The sequence below is a fragment of the Lissotriton vulgaris genome, chromosome 5 (genome assembly GCF_964263255.1).
Source record: "Lissotriton vulgaris chromosome 5, aLisVul1.2, whole genome shotgun sequence".
Taxonomy (NCBI): Eukaryota; Metazoa; Chordata; class Amphibia; order Caudata; family Salamandridae; genus Lissotriton; species Lissotriton vulgaris.
The window spans coordinates 1,377,416,081-1,377,431,336 of record NC_141693.1 but is presented as its reverse complement, the minus strand read 5'-3'; the positions used below and the strand labels follow the sequence as shown (position 1 = coordinate 1,377,431,336).

General features: G+C 45.2%; 1 protein-coding gene across 1 annotated transcript in view; it reads right to left on the bottom strand.

The window, feature by feature from the left end:
- The window catches only part of LOC147712626 (monocarboxylate transporter 1-like), a 277,171-nt gene that overhangs the window by 220,687 nt on the left and 41,228 nt on the right, over positions 1-15,256 (bottom strand). The window lies entirely within an intron of this gene.

The following is a 15,256-nucleotide window of genomic DNA, read 5'->3' as shown; positions in this document are numbered from 1 at the left end:
AATCAGCTTTTTATATACAAGGGAGATTGTACTATCCGGAACGTGGCCATCTAGCAATCTATCTTCCAGCGGGGACGACTCGGGTATCGCCTCCCCCACCGAAAAGACAGACAGCAAAGATCTGAGCATAGCGGAAATACTCTGAGTTCCCCAATTCAAACTCCTGCTTTAACGTATCAAATGACTTCACTTGTCCTTTGACCCATAGGTCTCGCACCTTGCTAATGCCAATGAGGTCCCATCTATCGAACCCTTTTGTCTTCCACAGAGTACCAAGCCTATCTGAGTCAAAAAGTGGCTTCGCTTAAGTCAGGCGGTCCTTCCAACCCATAGAAGCAGTCGCATCATGCCATACATGAACCGCCGTCCTAGTAGGCCTGGACAATGACCTGACTGCCAATTTCGAATACAGTGCCCTATAGTAATTGCCCCCCGGCAACAACTATTTGTCCGTAGCAAACGCAGGATTCAGTTCAGGACCATATATACCGTGGTTAATGGCCCCCAACTGAGATGCCCAATAATATCGCTTTATGTCCGGGAGGGCGATACCCCCATCGTACCACGGGAGCATTAGTTTGGACAGCGCAATGCGAGGTTGACCGTCCCATATCAATTTCCTCTGGAGACCCTCGATGTTACGAAAATAACTAGCGGGGACTATGTCAAGCGTGTTTTGGAGGGCGTATAAGAAGCGAGGCAAAGACATCATCTTAAAAAGGGCCGCCCGACCCAACAGCGAGAGTGGAAGCCTACGCCATCCTGTGACATCCTGCCGCAATCGAGTTAAAGGTGGGAGAAGATTCAGCTCATTCCGGGCTACAGGGTCTGTGGAGACCCAAATACCCAGATATTTAAATCCCGTTTGTGTCACCTGTATGGGGCAGTTATGCGGGAGGAGGGGGACATCCCCAGAAAGAGCATATAGATAGGATTTTGCCCAATTGATAATTAAACCCGAGTTTCTACTGAAGGAGGCCAGGACATCACAGAAAACCATCAACGATTTCCTGGACGAGGTGAGATATAGCAAAATGTTGTCAGCATAAAACGAAATGCGATCTTCATAATCAGTGGACCTCCGAATACCCCTTATCGAGGGCTCCCAGCGGTTCCAGGTGGCAAGGGGCTCCAGGGCCAGCGCAAGCAGGAGCGGTGATAGGGGGCATCCCTGACGGGTTCCACGCCTGAGACTAAACGGTACAGAAACTTGACCATTGACTACGATCTGCGCAAGCGGGTCTACATAAAGAAGCCGGACCCAAACGATAAAGCCGGGACCAAAACCAAATTTAGTTAGTGCAGCCCACAAATAAGGCCACTCAATAGTGTCAAAAGCCATTGTGGCATCCAAGGACGCCAAGATGGCCGGCTCGCGCAACGTCCCAGCCATCGCGAGAACTCCATGCAGACGCCTGAGATTCAACGCAGTGTTACGATGGGGAATAAAACCGGACTGATCCGGATGGACCAGGTCACTAATGACAGTGATCAAGCGAATGGCCAGCACTTTTGCGAGAATCTTAGGCTCAGCGTTCAAAAGAGATATAGGACGATACGACCCACACTTGTCCCTTGGTTTCCCTTCTTTATGTTTAACAACAATCGTCGCAATTCGCTGGTCTCGGGGGAGAGAACCACACTCACGAGACTCCAAAAACATATCTCTCAAATAGGGAGCTATCTTATCGGGTCGCAACTTGTATAGCTCTATCGGCAGCCCATTAGGACCCATGGCCTTACCAGACCGCAAGGAGCGGATCGCAAGGGCGTCCGAGAGACTCGGCAATGCAATGTCACGCAGCAACAAATGAGAGTCCTCCTCCGGCTTATCCGACACGGGGGAGTATACCGTCCGAACGTGATCAGCAAAGCACTCAACAATCTCTACCGGGTCTGAGACCCGCACACCACTCACTCTCTCAATCTCAGGCATGACCCGACTAGCCCTGTCCTTCTTGTCCAACCATGCTATCAATTTACCTGCTTTATCTCCCACGTCATATAGACAACCCTGTTGTTCTCTACTCATGGCCTTAGCAGCATCTGTAACTAGAGCCCTATATTCCAACTGTTTCAATCTTAACATATGTGTCTTCGCACGAGTTACCTCCTGTTCCAGGTCTAACTCAAGGTCCGCTATTTAAGCTTCAACATTCACCACCGCCTCATTGTTCAGTTTTTAACGCCAGCAATCAAAGACAGGGCTTGACCCCTGAGAACTGTTTTAAAGGCCTCCCAAAGCGACACTGCGGACGAGATGAGCCCTCATTTTCTGAAAAATATAGATCAAGTGACTTTATCAAATTGTTACGAGTTTTAGGATTACGGAGATACCAAGGGTTGATCGGGGCCACCCGCCCCTCGGTCCCCGAAGACAATTCAATTCGAAGCCACAGAGGAGAGTGATCAGAAATTCCTCGGGCCATTTGTTTAACCCCAGCGACAGAAGTCGCCTGTGCAGCAGGCACCAAGACGTAATCAATCCTCGAAAGGCTACCATGGGCACCGGAGTGGAACGTGTATTGCTGCTGAGTGGGATGCAACAGTCTCCAACAGTCTACAAGGCCTAAGGTATCGATGAGACCACAAAGCCAATTCTGCGCCCCCTTATGGTCTCTAGGTGGATGTCTATCAATAATACCAGACACAACCGCATTAAAATCACCACCCAATATCAATGACCCCTCGGGAGAGCCAGGAGAACCCGCCCCAGATCTGCGAAGGTAGTGGACTGCAGGCCGGGAGGGACAAATACGGATACCAGGGACAGGGTCCTACCGTCCCAACGACCAGTAAGGACGACATAGCGCCCTCTATCATCGAGAACCGTTGCATCTACCTCCAACGGGAGAGAGTTCTTAATAAGAATACCCACCCCTCGGGAACCTGAATAAAACCCTGCATGAGCGGCCAAACGATACCCCTTCCTATTCATAGCATAGCATGTATTTCCTATCAAGTGAGTTTCCTGTAGTAGGACCACATCTGGGGAATGGGGTTTTAACTGCTGCAGTACCACCCCACGCTTTATCCTGTCCCCCAGCCCATTCACATTCCAGCTCAGAAGTCTCAACCCCCTACCCCCCATCCCACACAAGAAAGAACATCCAACCCCAAGAGGAAACCAGCGCTCCGATCAGAAAGTCTTGCAATACTTTGCCTTGCAGAAAACGAAACTGAAAAAACAACACAACCCCCCTCCTCCCCACGAAACAGCCCGTTACAACACCCCCTACCCTGTACCCCTGCATAAGACTAGAAAGCCACCCCAACTTGCAGTGTGCCTGTTGCCCCCACATCTAAACTAATCTACAGAAAGTCGAGCAGAGGAGGAAAACGACCCCCCCAATAGCCCCCCAATCCCCCGAAATTCCTCACAAAATCACATTACACAATTAGTGCGCCACAGTTCGAAGCTTCCAGAATACCCCAGGAACCAGTCAATGATAAGGCTTATTCCTGGCCCATCGATTCGCCCTCCGCGCCACCACTCTGTCCGTCCTGCGGATGATGGGCCGGAAGAGTATCAAGCCAGTCGGACACTACGTCCGGTTTGTCGAAAAAATAAGTCCGCTCTGCATGTTCGATACGCAACTTGGCCGGAAAAAGCATGGCGTATTTAAGGACCATCTCTCGAAGTCTCCTTTTCACCCCAAGAAAACCAAGTCTCTGTTTCTGCACGGCTTGGGTGAAGTCTGGATAAAAACTGAAGGTAGTGTTTTCAAACTTTATGGGACCGCCTGTACGCGAAGCCTGCAGGATAGCGTCTCTGTCGCGGAAATTAAAAATTCGTGCTATCATAGTCCGCGGCGGGGCACCCATCTTGGGTTGTCCACCCGGAACTCTGTGAGCTCGTTCCACAGTGAAAAAATTGCTCAGTCCCTTGGGTGCAAGGTGATTCATGATCAGGTTCTCCACAAAAAGATCAGTTGCTGAATCCTCAGCCTTCTCCGGAACTCCTATAATACGGACATTATTCCTCCTAGACCTTCCTTCAAAATCCTCCAGCCGACGTGCAAGGAAGTCATTGGAAGCCCTTAGGTTGCGAACCTCCATCTGTATCTCAACAACGTCGTCCGTCAGGCTAGAAGTCTTAATATCCAGCGATTTAACCTTTTCGTTGGTTTTCGCTAGGTCCGTGTGGATCAAATTCACATCAATCGCCACAGTGTCAAGTTTATGGGCGAGCGTCTCCATTTGTCCCCCGAGGGACGATCTGATCCCATCAATGGCGGCCATGCCGTCTTGCAAGGTAGGCTCCGTCGCTGAGGTCAGTGGATCTTTCGTTCCCTCCAGCGACCTACCCGGTCCACTGGGCGACACCTTAGCCTGGGCATAGCGGTCCATAATGTTGGTTTGGGTATAGCTGTCCCGCCGAGTAGCCTTTGATCTCTGCTTGTCCCACTCTGGCTTCCCCGCCATCGTGAAGACAGTGAAAATGGTTCCAAACTGGGGCGGGGGATAAAAGCGCACTCAAGAGGCTAAGTGGAAGGCCATGCCCGGCAATGGTCGACCTCGGTAGAAAGATGGAGATCTCTAAGGTCCCTCGAGCAGCAGTGCGGAATCCGCAGTATTTGGTCTTTCCAGCAGACGAAAAACGAAAGTGAAAGTAAGCCGGACCGGTAGTCTCCGCCGCCTCAGGCCGATGTTGTTCAACTACAACTCGGGCACCATGCCAACTCCTCAGCCGGGCAACACGGAGGAGCAGGCCGCAATCTTCAAATCGTCATAACTCCGGCTCCCGGGGTCCGATTCTGATTCTGGTTGCAGTATTCGCATCCCCAGCGGTTCGTCTTCATGAGGACATATATGAAAGTCAGGATAAGCTACAGGATATATGCAGGAGGTTGCGAGGGTCTCGGGAGCCCTGTGCTCACGCGGCCATCTTGGTTGCTCGCAAAGCTCCTCCCTCGAATAACCCATTTGTAAATCAGGAGACTCCCCGGGGTAAGGGTGTGTGTGTGTCTCTGTTTCTTTTTGTGTGTGTCTGGCTGTGTGTGTGTGGCTCTGTGTGTGTGGCTCTCTGTGTGTGGTTCTGTTTGTGTGGCTCTGTGTGGCTGTGTGTGTATGTGTGTGTGGCTCTGTGTGTGTGTGTGTGTGGCTCTGTGTGTGTGTGTGTGTGGCTCTGTATGTGTGTGTGGCTCTGCGTGTGTGGCTCTCTGTGTGTGTGTGTGGCTCTCTGTGTGTGTGTGGCTCTCTGTGTGTGTGTGGCTCTCTGTGTGTGTGTGTTGGGCTCTGTGTGTGTGTCTCTGTGTGGCTCTGTGTGCCTCTGTGTTGTTTCTCTGTGTGTGTGGTTCTCTGTGTGTGTGGCTCTGTGTGTGTGTGTGTGTGTGTGGCTCTGTGTGTGTGTGTGGCTCTGTGTGTGTGTGTGTGGTTCTGTGTGGGTGTGTGTGGCTCTGTGTGTGTGTGTGTGTGTGTGTGTGGGGGGCTCTGTGTGTGTTTGTGTATGGCTCTGTGTGTGTGTGTGGCTCTGTGTGTGTGTGTGTGTGTGGCTCTGTGTGTGTGTGGCTCTGTGTGTGTGTGTGGCTATGTGTTTGTGTGTGTGTGTGTGTGGCTCTGTGTATGTGTGTGTTGGGCTATGTGTGTGTGTGTGTGTTGGGCTCTGTGTGTGTGTGTGTGTTGGGCTCTGTGTGTGTGTGTGTGTGGCTCTGTGTGTGTGTGTGTGGGTCTGTGTGTGTGGCTCGGTGTGTGTGTGTGGCTCTGTGTGTGTGTGTGGCTGTGTGTGTGTGTGTGGCTCTGTGTGTGTGTGGCTCTGTGTGTGTGTGTGTGTGGCTCTGTGTGTGTGGCTCTGTGTGTGTGACTCTGTGTGTGTGTGGCTCTGTGTGTGTGTGGCTCTGTGTGTGTGTGGCTCTGTGTGTGTGGCTCTGTCTGCGTGTGTGGTTCTGTGTGTGTGTGTGGCTCTGTGTGTGTGTGTGTGGCTCTGTGTGTGTGTGTGTGGCTCTCTGTGTGTGAGGCTCTGTGTGTGTGTGGCTCTCTGTGTGCATGTGGCTCTGTGTGTGTGTGTGTGTTGGGCACTGTGTGCGTGTGTGTGTGTGTGTTGGGCTCTGTCTGTGTGTGTTGGGCTGTGTGTGTGTGTATGTTGGGTTCTGTGTGTGTGTGTTGGGCTCTGTCTGTGTGTGTGTGTTGGGCTCTGTGTGTGTGTGTGTGTGTTGGGCTCTGTCTGTGTGTGTGTGTGTGTTGGGCTCTGTCTGTGTGTGTGTTGGGCTCTGTCTGCGTAAGTGTGTGGCTCTGTGTGTGTAGCTCTGTGTGTGTGGGTGGGTGCGTGTGGCTCGGTGTGTGGCTCTGTCTGTGTGTGGGTGCATGTGGCTCTGTGTGTGGCTCTGTGTGTGTGTGGGTACAAATGCAATAGGTCTCGCATTTGCGAGAGATTAGGCTATTGGCATTGTAAATGACAATGCCATTTATTTATATGTTTTAAAAACAAAAATAATGTCATGAGCAATGCCAATAGCTCTAACCTTAACAAAGATGAGACCATTGCATTGTAAATGCTTGTTACTTGTATTCACCCGCCTGACAAAAAACATGCTTCCATAGATGTTAGTGGATTCATCCGCTTTTCAGACCTATATCACCCTCCCAAAAAGTATTAATTTCCATTGATTGTAATGGAATCACCCTCTTAACACTTGACTGCACCACATTTTTGAGGCAGGAGGTTGACAGGTATGCTGCTAGGGCCGGTATGGAATGAATGGAAAAAATAAGTGGGAGATCCTAGCTGGTGACAGTATTGCAATCCGTGTAGTGGAGCGAGTTTCCTCACACGAAGACAAGAGATAAGAAAGCCCAGATCCAGAACAAGGGTCTCCCTTGAGGCCACAAGAGTAGAAACAGATTGAGCGAAATAGGCATTGTTTCCACTGAGATTAACCCGGCAAGCATATCATCCCCATTGGGGCTTCTGAAATCTAGTGCTTGGTGGATAATGCAGTGGCCAGGGCTTTGGCATTTGAAAGTTGCTAAGAGAAGTAATTCAGGGGGACGAGAAGAGCACATAGCAAACATGAGATCTCTCCAACGTTATCCTCGTCATTAAGAGTTTGGGGAAGTGTCCCAGTCCTGGAATTTATTCAGCAGGAATTATAATTGTGCATATGTCTTCCAAACTTGCTGAAGGGCATACCACTCTCTCTTTCCATTTAACTGGTGCCGGTCAAGTTGCCAGTGGCCAGACAAAAATAAAGTTAATCATCCAATTGGAAGAAGATATCACAAAAACAACTGGCTCTGCTGGAGCTCAAGGGGAGTAAGTTCTAATCAGGAAAACATAATCTCTTTGAAGGTTCATCTATCACCCATTCCCATACCCCGTCTGTCCTGAGAGGTCTCATCTCAAAGTGGGTTGAGTCCTGTTTCTTCTTCCTGCAGGTGGTGCATATCAGGGTAGTGAATCACGTAAAACGTGACCTGATGTTCTGTCATCCTTAGAAGGGTTTTCCCTGATCTGTGGTAGGTGAGCAAAGTCAGTAGCTTCCTACCCTGGAATGCTCCCCCCGTCCCCCTGCCTGGAGTTGCAGGTTTCTGGAGAAGGGAGCCTAGGGACAAATGAGATAAAAGATGTTTTGTCTCTACGTAGTCTGTAGTTATGTTGTATAACTTACAGAATTATGGTAACCAGGTCTTGCAACTCTAGGCGCTCTGCAACAAGTGTAGGGAAAGTGTTAACGAATGTATGTCAAACTCGGTGCTCCAGGACAAAGGTCCGTTACCATACAACCCAACTTAGCTCCTCAACAAAGGAGCATATAATGTTTACTGAATATTCGGAGCACTCAAATAGTATAAAATATTCATCAATGTCAAAACAAGATAGATGAGTAGTAAATTCACTTTAATCCATGTATGAGTCAAGGGGTGGACAATCCCAGGAGATCTTCAAATCAGGTGTCGATTTGCATACGGCGTAGACACCATTTTCACATGTGCATGGGAGTACTCTAGTATAGATTATCCTTTCTGTGACTTGGAATCAAGTTTAGACTGCACGCATGTCTTTGAGACTCTGGTTTCCCGTCACTGCTCAGCCATAATAATTACCTGCATCTATTTGATGCGAGTCGCTATTCAGTACAGCCCTGATGAAGTCATGGTACTACTTACCTAATGACGAAACACGTGTTGGCTAATTTTATTATGACGGATATACAACTTTATTATTGTTGTTGGAAGCATTTTTGTTGTTTGTATGCAAATCGAAACCAGATGTGAAGATCTCCTGGGATTGTCTACCCATTACTTCAGGATTAGTCTTCCTCTGTTCATGTGCAATAGGCAACACTCAAGTGTTTCAGGAATACTTTTGTGAGCCTGAACCTTAAGCTGTCTGGCCGTTATGGTGTTTTTCTGTTGCTCCTCCTTATTTATCCTCTTTAGTTCACAGTTGGGATTTACCTCTGCAATGCAGACATTGTGGGATCATCCCTTTGAGAAGTTATCTAGGATGGAGATGAACTTTCTGAACATAAATCATTTTCTCCTGGGGGCAATCGAGTTCATTGGAAGGTTGGGAGCGTAGAAGTCTTTATCCTGTGGGTTTACATTCTCAAGGGAGTTCTCAGTTAGGAAGTTGTACCCGAGTTTATCCGCTAATCCTAGGAGAGATATTGCATTCATTTGCTATCAGCATGGTGGATTTAATTTATTTCTCTGTATTGGAGAACTGAAACAATCATACAAACGGTCACATATTTTCGTGTGGAACAGAATGGTCTTAAATAGTCTAACTTTGAGTAGATAGGCCAGGTCGGCAAGTTTAGTAGTGTTTTCAGCTGCAGACATGTGTCCTTAGTGGCTTTAATAATAATAATAATAATAATAATAATAATAATAATAATCATACAAGACATTTAATCAGAGGGATAACAGTACCTTGGTATGGGTTGCGTAGCAGGCCCCTGCTGGAAAATTTGCTGGAAGCCAAGAGGGCAAATTCCATCTGCATACATAGATACATGTTATGGGTATGGCAAGAACTGGTGGCAGGATAGGGAAAGTGAAGAGAGTATTGCTAGCAGAGCTGCCCAAAATCACAAAGGGAGGGGAAAAGGGATCCAATGGGGATGCCTTGAATAAGGTAACAAAGAAAGTTAATGTTCAGAAAGAACAGGCACTCAAGAGGCAACTCAGCTTTAAAAATAATCTACACCATGGGTGTGCAAAAACATACAGATGAAATTTACAGTAAAGGGGGATATGGTACAAATACCAGGAGCTTCACTCGGTAAAACTGAAGCATAGTAAGTTCCCCACCTATAATTGCAATGTCATTGAAAATATCCAGGGACAACATGCAAAGACAAAGCATGTGAATCTGATAACTTGGTGATGTTGTAAAAGGTAAGATAAAGACAATACTCACAGCAGATGAGAAACAGCTAGGTTGGCAGCTGTGCCTACGAGGGCTGAGAATCACTCAGGAATAAGCAAGGTGGTAACAGCAAGAATGCTTGAATTACTTACTAAGTAGCGCTTCATTGATCGAATCATAGCGTACATCCGCCAGCCCCAAGGAGTTACTCTTCTGGCTTGCCTTAGTAAAGAGCTGCAACATGTGCCTTTCTAGGAAGGAGTCTTATGCCAGCAACAGAGCGGGTGAGCTTGCAGTGAGTGACTGATGACTAAACGGTTTCCTTCTGCATGTATGGGATTGGCAAATGGCATCAAATCATATGGAAATGCATGTGAATTACATAGCTTTGCCTCTACTGGAATGGGTGCAATACCCGAGCAAGGACCTTCCTCTGTTCAAGAGCTTTCAGAAACAGGTTACATTGGTCTAGAAATGCACTCAATAGTGGAGGAACTGTCCCTTTGATTGACAGAAACTATACAAACAGTTACTTTTTTCTATTTGCCTCCGTTCAAGTCATCTCTTTCGCCTGGTTGGAGCAAAGGTAGTTTGCGCCGGCTTAATTTGTAAAAAAAGAAGTGCAGGTGCTGAAAATTTTGCCAAGAAGGCCACTGCACACGTCTTCCTCCGGTGAGCCACACTTTCAACACTCTCACTGCCTCAGTCTCTATCTTCTAACCTTGATCTGTTGTCTGTCCCCTAAGTCTTTGCTCTAAGAGTCTATCCTCTCACCTCTCTAATTGTTTTCTATCACTTTTGTCACACCCTGTATTTCTGATTTGCACTCTATTCATTTTAGCCTTGCCTTTTTTTTCTTCACTTTTATCCATGCTCTGCTCTCTCTCCCCTCGATCTTGGCTCTTTAATATCACTCTCTAGCAGTGATTAGCTGTGTCTCCATTTTATCATTTGTCTGCTTTTTTTCGTCTGTCCTGTCTTCCAGATCCTTTCATTCTATCTTCTCTCTTCTTAATGCTCTCTTCTTCACATCATGGCTGTTTTCTCTTTGTATCTGATTTGCTCTCCTCCTTTTCTTCTACTTTGCTCCGTTTTATCTCTCTCCTCTCTTGTTGTTTCTTCTCCTCTTTACTTTCGCTGTCTCTCATCTCTAACACTGCTCCTGCCTTTGACCCCTGTCGTCAGCCTGTACATGTACCTGCTATTTTGAACTCTGCGTTTTCCTGTTGTCATTCCTAAAGAAGCGGAAGATGTTTTACTTTATTACCTACACTGAGTGCAAAAACAAAATGTACACCAAATGAAAATGCTTTTTTGCATACATTAATCAGTGTGGTATGACTGGGTTTATTGCGGAACAGGCGGCTGCTTGAGCACAGCGGTCATGTCACTGCTATTGCTGCCTACAATTAGTAGGTCCAGGGATGGCCACGGCATCGGCATACACTGCTCAGCTTGCTGTGATCCTGCCTGCTACAGCACAGGCATTGTCCCCAGCAGTAATGCTGCCAATGCCAGTAAGTATGGCTGTGGTGCCTACTGGACTCACTCACGCTCAGGAATTACCATGCTGGGGTGCAGCGCACAGATTCTTCTGGTGATGCCAAGGCGCACAAAAGTTGTGTTGGGCCACAGCCTTATCGAGCACATTGAGGATAGCAGCAATGCAGGGCTGCCGGATATGCTACTCTGGGTATGCAACAAGTGGAAAGTCCACACTTACTTTCATTTATTCTTCCTCAAGAGCCCTCACTCCCAAGTTCCAAATGCGCTCTTGCAGCTATCTTGCCTCAACTCTGTCATGAGCCAGCCCCCAGCTAAAATTATTCAATGGGAGGTTTAGGCTCAGGCAGTGGCAGGGTGCAGCAGACTAGGGGAATAGAATGCAAGCCATAGTTTGTTGATGACTTCTTGGATTTGTGATCAGCGTGATGACATCATCACTAACGTGGTGATACACAGTCATGCCTGCCTGGACAGGCGTATGCCAGCCTGCCTATGAACATTTATCAGCCGGTCACCATGCAATGCATGTTATTTTTTTTATTTTGAATTGAACAATTAATTTTGAGACCACCACCTGCAGGTGCAGAAATTGTAGCCCCGACCCTGTGAAAGAAGTGCAGGTGCTAAGCACCTGAAAGCACCTGCTCAAATTAAGCACTGCGCCGGGGCAAACATAAAACTCCCACCACTAAGAATCAACAAACTTATCTGAGGCTGTTGCTGCTTTTGGATGTAAACCTCTTTTCCAGTGTCAGTCCATGGTTATTCCGACATTGTCACCAATTTTGTTGCCCTCTTTCTTTCAGTGTCTTGAAGTGTGAATGTGCGTATGTCATACTCCTGAAGTGTAGTTTGCGCATGTGCAAAAACAAGTTTTGTAGCAGAAAACCTTTCTTGGTTTATGAAGAATGCACATGTCCTTTTCTAGTACAAGTCGGGTCATGTGACTTTCAGTCCTCTCTGTCACTTGGCATACGTCTCAATCCGTGTGCACTGCAAAGTTAAATCTGAGCAACTCATCGTGTAGCCACTCACTAGTGGAGAACAATCCGATACAGCCTGAAGTACAAAAGTTGGTGCTTAAAAAAATATTTCTAAGGGCTCTTCTTACACATGCGCGGTAGTATTTTGATTTATAAATACTATGGTATGTTTCTGCTTTGTTAAAAAAAGTAATACTAGTGTTCTTTTAGAACGTCACAATTTCTAAATAGGTATGTTATTGGGTAGTACTGTTCACATGAAAGTCGTTTTTGAAACTATTGTTCATTTAAAGATTCACACGCGTTTTTGTACCCGCTGGTGCACCATGCTTGTGCAAATGAAAAGAGACTGAAAATTGTTCGATCCCTATTCGCAGAGCACTTGTATGTACGTGTTTTAAGCTGTGCACACACAGATTTACTGTGATTGGATGTGCGAATAATGGGTCGATTATTGGGTGCAGCAAACACTCTTGTTTGTGCATCCTTTATTCACAAGTGGGCTACCAAGAGATGACCACATAAAAGGTAAGGCACCAAGCAGACATTGATCAGACATGACCACTGTCCGCACTGAATCCTAGGCACTAGGTTGTAAGGGCTTGGGCCCTACCATTAATTTACATTCAGAGCTCCGGGTTCATGCCAAGACGTTTTACACTGTTTACTAGAAAGACACAATGTAAAATAGAGTTATCTGCATATTTGAAGGGGCAGGAAGGTGTCCAAGACAAGATACTGTAATTGCAAGCCAGTTCTTATTTGTAGGACCCAGAACCAAAACAATCAATACGGAATATCTAAAATACTTATTGAAAAAGGGCCCGTTTTAAGGACACAGAGCAAACTTACCTTTATTTTAAAATGCTAACATTTTGAGGCACTTTAAGATCAGATACATCTTACTATTTAGAAAATATACATATGATTCACAAAAGGTAAAATAATAGCCATGTGATTTATTTTCCAATTTCCTTTTGTGGTAATATCTATTTTATTATTATTTTTTAAGGAGGTCTCTTCATGACACTAATAAAACAGGGAACAAGATGAGATACCGCTGACATTTCTGCATATAGCTTATCGCTCAAAATAGACTTTGCAAATAATGTTACATGTATATGCTATACATATTGCAAAGTTTCCACCTGAGCTAGTAGTGCAAGGATGAGATTGTGCCAGTAATGAGGAAGTTCATCGTTGCAACTGTCTAACCTTAAGGACTTGTTCCCTGATTTTTGGGGTGCAAGGAAGCACAGCTTGAGTTTTCACCACTGGTTGTTAGCACTATAAAAGATGAATAAACAAGTGGCTTATTCATGGTTCTGGAGTCTGAGAATGTTTGCTCAATGCGGGGTCTTTTCCAGAGAGAGGCGCCAATGCAAGGAGCTGCTCATATGACCTGTGTCCCACCAATAATTTGGTGAAGGTAGCCCCCCTGCACACAGTAGAACATGTTATGCTCGTCTTTGTGCAATGCACTAGTGTAGCTACAAAATTCACAATCACAGCTTGATTTTTATAGGTTGAAAAAACAGAAAGTAATGTATTACTCGCACTTCCCACTCCTTCCATCCGGGTCCAATTTGGCAGTAACTGGTTTGACTTGTTCTGCAGCCTGCTCTCATCCAACAATTTTCTTTCATGCAATCTTCCCAGCGTAGAGACTCTTCCCAACCTTCACATTTCAACATCTGCACGCGCTTTTGCATTCAAATATTGGTTTAATTAGATAGCGTTTGTTTTCACATTTTATCCGGGTCTTTTTAATTATAAAATGTAACATTAGTTTTCATTTGGGAGTGAGGTATGTGGCTATAGAAGTATAGTACCAATTACTTACTATGTCTTCAAGTTCACCCGGGAGAAAGTTAATTGATCTTAGGGGTTTAATAAGGTTTACCATTGCCATGTCTTCATAACTGCTATCCTTACTTCATGTGCTGATTGCACATTTTTACTCTATTTGATTATGGGTAGTTCTTTTTAATATAATAATTTAATTTGAAGATCTATTTGAAGCGTCAGTAATATTGATGTCACTGTGCATGATGCGTCATGGATACATGTTTTGTATATTTTTCATACAATTTTCAGATAAAAAAACAATTGAAGTGATGCTAAAGTTAAGATTGAGATCTAACATTGTTTGAAATTCTTAAGTTATGGGTTAGGTACACAACATAACACCCCAATGCACCGCTCATGACCTCACACATGACATCACAAATAACATAATAACTGACATGGATGAAACCACTGATGCCTCAAAACATTTTTTTCATTACACAGAGATGAAAGGCGACTGTAGGTTCATTTGTATGTAATATATATCGTGACAAACATTAAAAGTGGCTGCAGTGCCTACACTAGGATGTAGATGTATGTGCATTAAAAATATGTAATTGAAAGGCTCTCTGGCACACTTTCAAGCAGTACATGTCACGATACACATATATTGCAATACCATTGGCAACATATAGGTGTAATCATAATTGATATAAAAAGTGGAGTGAAGCTGCAGCAGTTGCACTCACTCATGACAGACATCTCAACAGATAAGAAATGCAGTTGTAAAACTACAACCCCACTCTCAACATCCAGATGTAGAAATGGTACTGACCATTAAGGCTGCTGGAGTTACACTGACAACACAGAGATACTAGCACATTCAAATCAGCTGTGAGGCTGTGTTATGGATGTACGCCCTGTTTAGGTAAACGAGAAATTGACATTCATTTCCTTCTATCAGCAACATATTTGAAAACGTTGAAATGTTTACAGCGTATGTGATATGATTGATTTTGATTAAGGCTCCCAGTTTTCCATTTTTACAGATAAATACAGACAGAAAACAATGGACCCGATTCACATAACTAACTTAAGACAAAATCCTAAACTTACTACCATTTTGGTATTCACAGAAGGCACTTACTCATTTTGGTATTCACAGAAGTTAGTAGTCCTAACTTTAGGACTCCTAAATGCCTTCTGTGAATACCGAAAGTCTATAAGTTAGGATTTTTCTCAGTTTAGGAGTAGTAAAGTTAGGACTCCTAACTTTAGACTCCTAGATGGCTTCTGTGACTATCGAAAGTCTTAAAGTTTGGATTTTTCTCAGTTTAATAGTAAAGTTAGAACTCCTAACTTTAGGACTCCTAAACTGAGAAAAATCCTAACTTTAAGACTTTCGGTATTCACAGAAGGCATTTCTGTGAATACCGAAATGAGTAAGTGCCTTCTGTGAATACCAAAATGAGTAAGTGCCTTCTGTGAATAACAAAATGGTAGTAAGTTTAGGATTTTGTCTTAAGTTAGTTCTGTGAATCGGGCCCAATGTATTTCCAGTCTGTAATGTCATTTTTTTAAGTGGAAAAATGCATAAAATTTAGAATCTTCTCAGTGACTCTCCTTGTTGTTGTTCATGAATTCCCAGCCAATAGTCGTGCAGATT